Here is an 8,667-nt window from a genome sequence, read left to right as displayed (position 1 = left end):
TATATATTACCAGATCCCTGGTATTGAAATCAAAAATGTGTATCAGAAAACCATAAAAGAAATTATTAATTACATGGGCTAGTATCAAAAATTAGACATTAGTGAGTCGTGCTCTAAAGTGGCCCCACAAACCAAACTAAATGCTAATAGAAATCCAGAATGTTGCTATAGCGTAAATAAAAATAATGTTAAGAGCAGTACAGTCCTCAATCAATATATGGCAGTATATTCAATGCCCTCCAGAAGGTAAATATATTTTCATTAATCCCTTGCAGCCGTTTCTGCCATCTGATCAATCAAGCGTGGTTCACGTTCCCCCCTGCTGCGTCCCCACTCACCGGATAGATGTCCCCTCTGGGGGGTGTAGAGCCTTACTGAATAAGCTTCAGTGTGCTACCTGGTGGTGAATGGTGTCCTCTCCACGTCTGTACAATCTGGTAGTAGATGGTATCCTTCCAATACACCGTATCCTTATCTCAGTGGGTGATGGACGTGTAGAAAAACAAAAAGAGGGATCCACATAGGGTAGTATTGTAGGTACTTGTTAAAATATTTATTTGCAAAATTCGTACCATGTACAATGTAAAATATTCTCCACAATGGTTAATAAAAAACCAGGAGAAAATAATAAAAAATAATAAAAAATAAAAACCGTTATGCTGCTAAAAGTAAGCACCAAGTATTGTCCAGTCATCCGCCTCAGTGTACACTTCCCGGGCATGTATTAGTAAAATAGTCCCAAAAATAGAGCGCAGCACGTGTGGCTTGTTTGCGCTCCACGACTTGTAGATCCCTTCCCGGAAGTGCCTGCGGCGTGACGTGCGTGTGACGTGATTGCGGCTGGGTCACCTGACGCGTTTCGTCGAATAGGACGTTTTCAAAGGCGATACCCGCCCTTCACCTCACACTAGCATTTATATGGTAAACGGCAGCCAAGTCCCTCCCTTTAGGGAGTGACTATGCTCCTTAGGACGAATCAGATTGCAGGCATGAATGCCAAATTTGTTTAAGGGATTTAACAAGATATGTGGTGGGCGCACTCTGTTCACTATGAGGACGCCCAGCATCAATATGTTTAACCCATTGGGAATGTTTTCTTCGGGAGCCGATTTCATAAGGAAGCAAAATGGCTTTAGAACACACTTTTGATATAATATATATTTATGTCTATCAGGACAGGTGCTTGGATGCCGATTGCTTAACACATAATAATAATATATAAAAACTATATGTTCATTGTAGACAATGTATTTGCACTATAAAGGAGTGCCTTTGTGATAACCTTGCTGTAACACTATACCACACAGAAAATTATGTGTTCATATGTCCCCATGGGGGCAGTGTATCCACCCTGGTCCCCCTTTGTGTACTGCTTAAATGGACCCTAAATAATTTATTTTTAGATGAGCAGTACTACTTAAGGTCAAATGTCAATATATGAATGGGTGTGTGCCCAGTGACAAAATAAAAACAAAAACTGGATATTTAGAAAGGCAATCAAGCATAATACATGCTCGATGTTAGTATTCTGGGTCTCAATTGAAATGTATTTGTTAGTGCATGTTGTGCCTCAGAAAGAAGAAGGAATAGAAGATTAATTAATTTGATCTGTAGATCTCCAATGTTTGATATGCAAAAAAATGGGTGAATCTTTATACTTTGTCTATGAACTATTATTTTCTGTTTTACTTATATCACAACCAGTTTATGCCCAGTTTTCAAGCTACCCAATGTATTCTATGTATAGGCAGTTTACCACTGGGGATCACCTGGTGTGCGGAAAAGTAAGAGGACAATCCTAATATATGTGTGAAACAAGAGTTTCCCTTGCATACTGTAATTAAATTCAGTGTCCAAGTATCTTAAAGGACACATTTATGCTATCATTGTATCCCAGATGCATAAATGTTGGTGCTCAAAAATTGTTGAAGGAACTCCTTAAGTTGTAAGGTAGGGGGAAATTAGGTAGAAGCTTACTACTTAGGCGCTGTATCTAGTTTGGTGGATTGTTATGTACATATCTCCAATTTGTGAGTTCTTATCAGGAGTTTTACAGTAACTGCCAGGATCCTTACTGTGGTTGACGTCCTGTGACATTTTTGTCCACCCTCTGTGGTTTGCAGCCTAAGCTGGGACTCCACGGAGAAACAGTAACATATGTCAATAGAAACTACTGATTGCATTGTAGTCTATTTTTAATTGAGGTGGGGCTTTAATAGTTGGATATATAACAATTGAGATCGATGTCAAGGTTCATTCCCCTCGGTGCCAGCGATCCCAATCTGTATATCCATTCAGTTTCATTCTGAGAGATTTTTATTTTTCTGTTTCCCCCTCTCCAGTGGTCTTGTATTGTATCTATACCGTAAAATATCATTTGAGATGGATCACTAAAGTGCTTGGATAAGCTGTGGTATGGGAACCCTTTACGAATATTTCTTATATGTTCCCTAATCCGGATTTTTAGAGGTCTAGTAGTCCGTCCCACATACTGCAATTGACAGGGGCACTCTACAACATATGTGACGTGCTTGCTGTTACAAGTGATCAGTTTCTTAATTTGGAATTCTTTGTGGTAGGTGTTTGATGAAAAAGTAAGGCGTCTTCAGATTTGTTTTTTGCTCTTCTTACAAGGGAGGCACCTCTGGTATCTGTAAAATCCTTTAATTCAGGACACAGTTCCATGTTTTTTGGTGGATTCACCACGTTATGTACCAGTTGGTTCCTCAATGTTGGTGCCTTGCGATAAATGAAATGAGGTTTGTTTGGCAAAATTTTCGCCAATGTTCTGTCCTCCTTTAGAATGGGCTAGTATTTTTTCATGATTTTTTCCAGTTGGCGATGTTGGTTACTGTACCCTGTGTAAACTTTGGGGGGCTTTAAGCTCCGCGAGACAAGTGCGTAAAACCGTGTCAGTAAAGCAAAGGGTCTTTATTGGTGACCAAACAAAACAAAATAAAGCTTTTCTTCAGCATCCAAAACGTCACAACAAAAGTCCTGCTTGTTTCCAGCATAAATTAGGAAAAAGTCTTTCTTCAGAAAAACAACCAAAGGAAAGGCACATACGTTTTTAGTAAGAAGTCCTCCAGACCTTCCCTGCAGACGCAGCTTCACTTCCAAACTACTCAAAGGTCCTTTCTGAGCAGCTAGCAGACTTCCATCTTGTCCTCACAGGTGCACTCTCCCAACTCACTCACTCCCTCCAGCATCACTTCCTGCTTTAATGGGTGGTTGTCTGTGAGATTTTAACCCCTTGTGCGCTGGCTTCCAGGGTTTAGGAGTGGAGGCTCCATCCCACCCAAATAACACTTTGGAGCCTCCAAAATTCCAGGCCCCAAACTACTTTATTAAGATAGAGAAGACTGCGAGCCAGTCCTCTCTGAATTAGCGCCTGCCTGGAACTTTTCACCCACTTTTGGGTGACCCCCTGAACCTTCTACCTCTATTTAAATGGACCATAGTCCAAACAGTGGTGCCGTATAGCACCCGTCCAGGACCCACCCCCGGTGTCCTGTACATATCCCCCCCCTCTGCCTCAACGCGGAGGTTTTGGAGGCAACAGTAGACACCATACAATGGACTCGGGAGAGGGCATCGGCATTCTGATGCTGTCTCCCGGGTCTGTGCTCTACCATGAAATTGAACTCCTGGAGAGAAAGGAACCACCTTGTTACCCTGGCATTGGTGTGTTTATTCTGTCTCATCCAGGTAAGCGGAGCATGGTCTGACACCAAGCGGAACTTTCTGCCCAGGAGGAAATATCGCAGGGAGTCTAGAGCCCACTTGATGGCCAGACACTCCCGCTCCACCACCGCATAGTTTCTTTCAGCTGCCGTCAGCTTCCTACTAAGAAAGACCACAGGGTGCTCCTCCCCATTGATTTCCTGAGACAGGACCGCTCCCAACCCTTCGCTTGAAGCATCTGTCTGTACTACAAAATCGTTTGTAAAATCTGGAGCTACAAGCACCGGATCTTGGCACAAAGCTGTCTTAAGCTTTTGAAAAGCCGTCTCGGCCTCGGCGTTCCACTTTATCATCACTGACTTTCTGCCTCTGGTCAGGTCGGTCAGTGGTGCAGCAACAGTGGCAAAGTTGGGGACAAACCTCCTATAATAGCCAACTATGCCCAAAAACGCTCTGACCTGCTTCTTGGTTAGGGGACGGGGCCAGTCCTGTATGGCCTCCACCTTACTCATTTGGGGCTTCACCAGCCCTCTACCCACAATATACCCTAGGTATTTTACTTCCTCCATCCCAATGGCACACTTCTCGGGGTTGATGGTGAACCCTGCTCTTCTTAAGGAGTCTACGACTGCCTGAACCCGGGGAAGGTGGGACTCCCAATCAGTGCTGAAGATGACTATGTCATCTAGGTAGACAGAAGCGTACCGTTGGTGTGGATGCAGAGTTTTGTCCATGGCCCTTTGGAACGTGGCCGGAGCTGAGTGTAGACCAAATGGCATCCTCTTATATTGGAAGTGGCCTTCTGGGGTAGAGAAGGCTGTCTTCTCCCTGGCTTCCTTAGTCAGGGGAATCTGCCAGTACCCTTTTGTGAGGTCTAGCGTGGTAATGTACCTGGCAGGCCCCAACCTTTCAATTAGCTCATCTACTCGTGGCATGGGATATGCGTCGAATTTGGAGACTTCATTAAGCTTTCTGAAGTCGTTGCAGAAGCGGAGGGTGCCGTTGGGCTTGGGTACCAACACAATTGGACTTGACCATTCGCTCTGCGACTCTTCAATGACTCCAAGCTTGAACATTCTTTTAACCTCTTCGGACACTGCCACCCTATGAGCTTCTGGGATACGGTAAGGCTTTAACCTGACTTTTACATTGGGCTCGGTCACAATGTCATGCTCGATGACGTTGGTGCGACCGGGCAACTCTGAAAACATATCTCTATTTTTTTGTAGAAACTCTTTTGTTTGCTGGGTTTGAGGTCTAGTCAGGGTAGCAGCAACCTGCACCAAGTCGATCCCTGCATGGTCCCCTGACTGTACCCCTACTACCGCGCACACTTGTTCTCTGTCTCTCCAGGGTTTCAACAAATTGATGTGGTAGATCTGGTAGGGTTTTCTTTTCCCCGGCTGGTGTACCTTGTAATCTACGTCACTGACTTTCTCTACTACCTCAAATGGGCCCTGCCATTTGGCCAAGAATTTGCTCTCTACCGTGGGTATTAGAACAGCCACCCGGTCTCCTACTTGGAACTGTCTAATTTTAGCCGACCTGTTATATACTCTCCTTTGGGCATCCGGGGCCTTCGACCATACACTAACTCAAATGGCGAAAAACCTGTGGATGCTTGCGGGACCTCCCGGATAGCAAATAACAGGGCAGGGAGTAACATATCCCAATCCTTCCCATCTTTCTGGACTACTCTTTTCAACATGGATTTTAGGGTTTTATTAAATCTTTCGACTAGGCCATCGGTCTGTGGGTGGTAGACAGACGTCCGCAACTGCTTAATTTGAAACAATTTGCACAAGTCCGCCATCACCTTTGACATTAAAGGGGTACCCTGGTCTGTCAGGATCTCTTTGGGGAACCCAGTTCGTGGCGATGGCCTTAGAGGAGATTTTCCTCAAAGGGACAGCTTCGGGATACCTAGTTGCGTAATCTAGGATGACCAATATGTATTGGTGGCCCCGTGCCGACTTTACCAGGGGTCCCACCAGATCCATAGCGATCCGTTCAAACGGGACTTCGATAATCGGCAAGGGCACCAGAGGGTTTCTATAGTGTGGCACTGGGGCGGTTAACTGGCAAATGGGACAAGACGCACAGTATCTTTTAACCTCGGCCTTCAACCCTGGCCAGTAAAACCGGTTGTTTATCCTGGCCTCTGTTTTCTCCGCCCCCAGGTGTCCTCCCAGTGCATCGTTGTGGGCTAGATCGAGGAGCATCCGCCTATACGGTTGGGGAACCAGCAACTGCTCTATAGTTTCCCCTCGGCTCTCAGCCACTCGATACAGTAAGTCCCCCTTCAACGCAAAGTGAGGGAACCTCTGGTCTGCGTCTGGCATTTGTGGGACCCCATCAACAACAGAAACCTGCTCTCGAGTATTGACCAAGGCAGGGTCCCGTAATTGGGCGGTACCAAATGCACCCCTGGACACATCTAGATCTGGATGTACTGGCCTTGAGGATGTTTCCCCTTCATCCTCCTCAACCGGGGAGAGCTCCTCATCATCCTCCCCCAGCATAACTTGTAATGGGAAGACCTCCCCCCCCTCAGAGATCAACCCGGGTTTAAGACCTGGGTCAGGGGCATTATCCTCCACATTAGCATTCCCTGCGACTTCATTACCAATGGTAGGTATTTCTATATCAGAGGGGTGTATTTTTAGCTCCGGACCCCTCGGACCCTGTCCCTTCCAGGCCCAGTGCCCCCAGTTCCCCTGGTGGTGCCATTTGCACCTCGTTCCATAGTTCCAGAAATAGTGGACAGTCCCGCCCCACTATGATGTCATGAATTAAACTGTTTACCACCCCGACCTCCTGTGTAACTGAGGCATGGCCATAAGAGACAGTCACCGGAACCAAGGGGTACTCCTTGGTATCCCCATGAATGCATACCACCCGAAGAGTTTTAGTCACTGGTCTAAGCCTCCCAAGTACCCTGGCATGTACTAATGTTACCATGCTACCGGAGTCCAGTAGGGCCCTGGCAGGAAGGTGGTTCACCCACACTTCACACTCAAACTGTCCTGCAGCCAGGTCAAGATGAGTGGTACACACACTTCGCACATAGAAGGAGCTTCTCCGACCAGTTCCGCACTCCATAGGCTCCTCTTGCAGTGGGCATTGTGCCCGGGTATGCCCCCAGGACCGACATCGCCAACATTGTATGTCTCTCATCTTTGGTACAGGAACCGACCTCCGTGGTTCTAGGGCAGATGGTGTAAACCTGCGGACGCCAACATCTGGCAAGGCTTCTCTCCTCAGGTTGGTGGCTGGTCTGGGTGTCCTTGGCGTGGGTTCTCGATGCTTGGCAGGCCCAATCAGGTCCTCCACCACGGTATACCGTTCAACCAGCTCGATCAGCTGGTCAGCATTGGTAGGGTTTCCGTGGCTTACCCAGTGCTGTAGGTCATCTGGCAGGGACCGTAGGTACCAGTCCATCACCACTCGTTCCACCATTTGTGGGCCTGACAATTTTTCTGGCTGCAGCCATTTTTTGACTAACTGGATTAGTTCATGCATCTGGGACCTGGGTGGTTGGTCCGATTTGTACCACCAGCGATGCACCCTCTGAGCCCGGACAGCTGTGGTCACTCCCAGGCGGGCCAGGATTTCAGCTTTTAGACGTTCATAGTCTTTGATGTGCTCAGCTGGGAGGTCAAAATAGGCCTTTTGCGGGTCACCAGTGAGAAAGGGCGATATAATGCCGGCCCATTGGTCCCGGGGCCACGCTTCTCTCTCTGCTATCCTTTCAAAGGTGGTAAGAAAGGCTTCCACGTCATCGCTGGGTGTTAGTTTCTGCAAGAAATGGCTGGCTCTAACAGACACTGGGTTGCTAACGGCAACGGCCGATTGCTCTTGTCCCTGAGCCAGCCGCTGTACTGCCTCCTGCAAGGCAGTCACCTGCTCTTGAGTGGACTCCTGCTGGGCTGTAAACTGGGCGGCTAGCAGCCGTGTGTTTTCCTGCTGCTGAGCCATCGCTTCCTCATGGCGACGGTTGGCGTCTGCTGACGCTTGCTACTGGGCCACGGTGGCTTGCTGCTGGGTCACGGTGGCTTGTGCCAAAGCCCTAGTGATGACCTCTTCCATGTCGTTGCGTGCTGTTTGTAATGTCTGGGCTGGCTTCACCCAAGACATGCCATAGGTACACTGTCTCTTTAAATGTCAGTTTTTAAACGTTTTTTTTTGCGCCTGCAAATGCACTTTGCCCGCATTCTCCACTAATTGTAAACTTTGGGGGGCTTTAAGCTCCGCGAGACAAGTGCGTAAAACCGTGTCAGTAAAGCAAAGGGTCTTTATTGGTGACCAAACAAAACAAAATAAAGCTTTTCTTCAGCATCCAAAACGTCACAACAAAAGTCCTGCTTGTTTCCAGCATAAATTAGGAAAACGTCTTTCTTCAGAAAAACAACCAAAGGAAAGGCACATACGTTTTTAGTAAGAAGTCCTCCAGACCTTCCCTGCAGACGCAGCTTCACTTCCAAACTACTCAAACTACTTTCTGAGCAGCTAGCAGACTTCCATCTTGTCCTCACAGGTGCACTCTCCCAACTCACTTACTCCCTCCAGCATCACTTCCTGCTTTAATGGGTGGTTGTCTGTGAGATTTTAACCCCTTGTGCGCTGGCTTCCAGGGTTTAGGAGTGGAATTTTGGAGGCTCCAAAGTGTTATTTGGGTGGGATGGAGCCTCCAAAATTCCAGGCCCCAAACTACTTTATTAAGATAGAGAAGACTGCGAGCCAGTCCTCTCTGAATTAGCGCCTGCCTGGAACTTTTCACCCACTTTTGGGTGACCCCCTGAACCTTCTACCTCTATTTAAATGGACCATAGTCCAAACAGTGGTGCCGTATAGCACCCGTCCAGGACCCACCCCCGGTGTCCTGTACACCTGTTATGAAGGCCAAGTCATAAGAGTTCCTTTTGGATATTGGGTTCGGATTTAGTAATGTTGCTCTATCCAAGTTCCGTATATTTCCTTTCA

Source organism: Rana temporaria, chromosome 4 (assembly GCF_905171775.1).
Source record: "Rana temporaria chromosome 4, aRanTem1.1, whole genome shotgun sequence".
Classification (NCBI taxonomy): domain Eukaryota; kingdom Metazoa; phylum Chordata; class Amphibia; order Anura; family Ranidae; genus Rana; species Rana temporaria.
Note: the sequence above shows the minus strand (reverse complement) of the source record.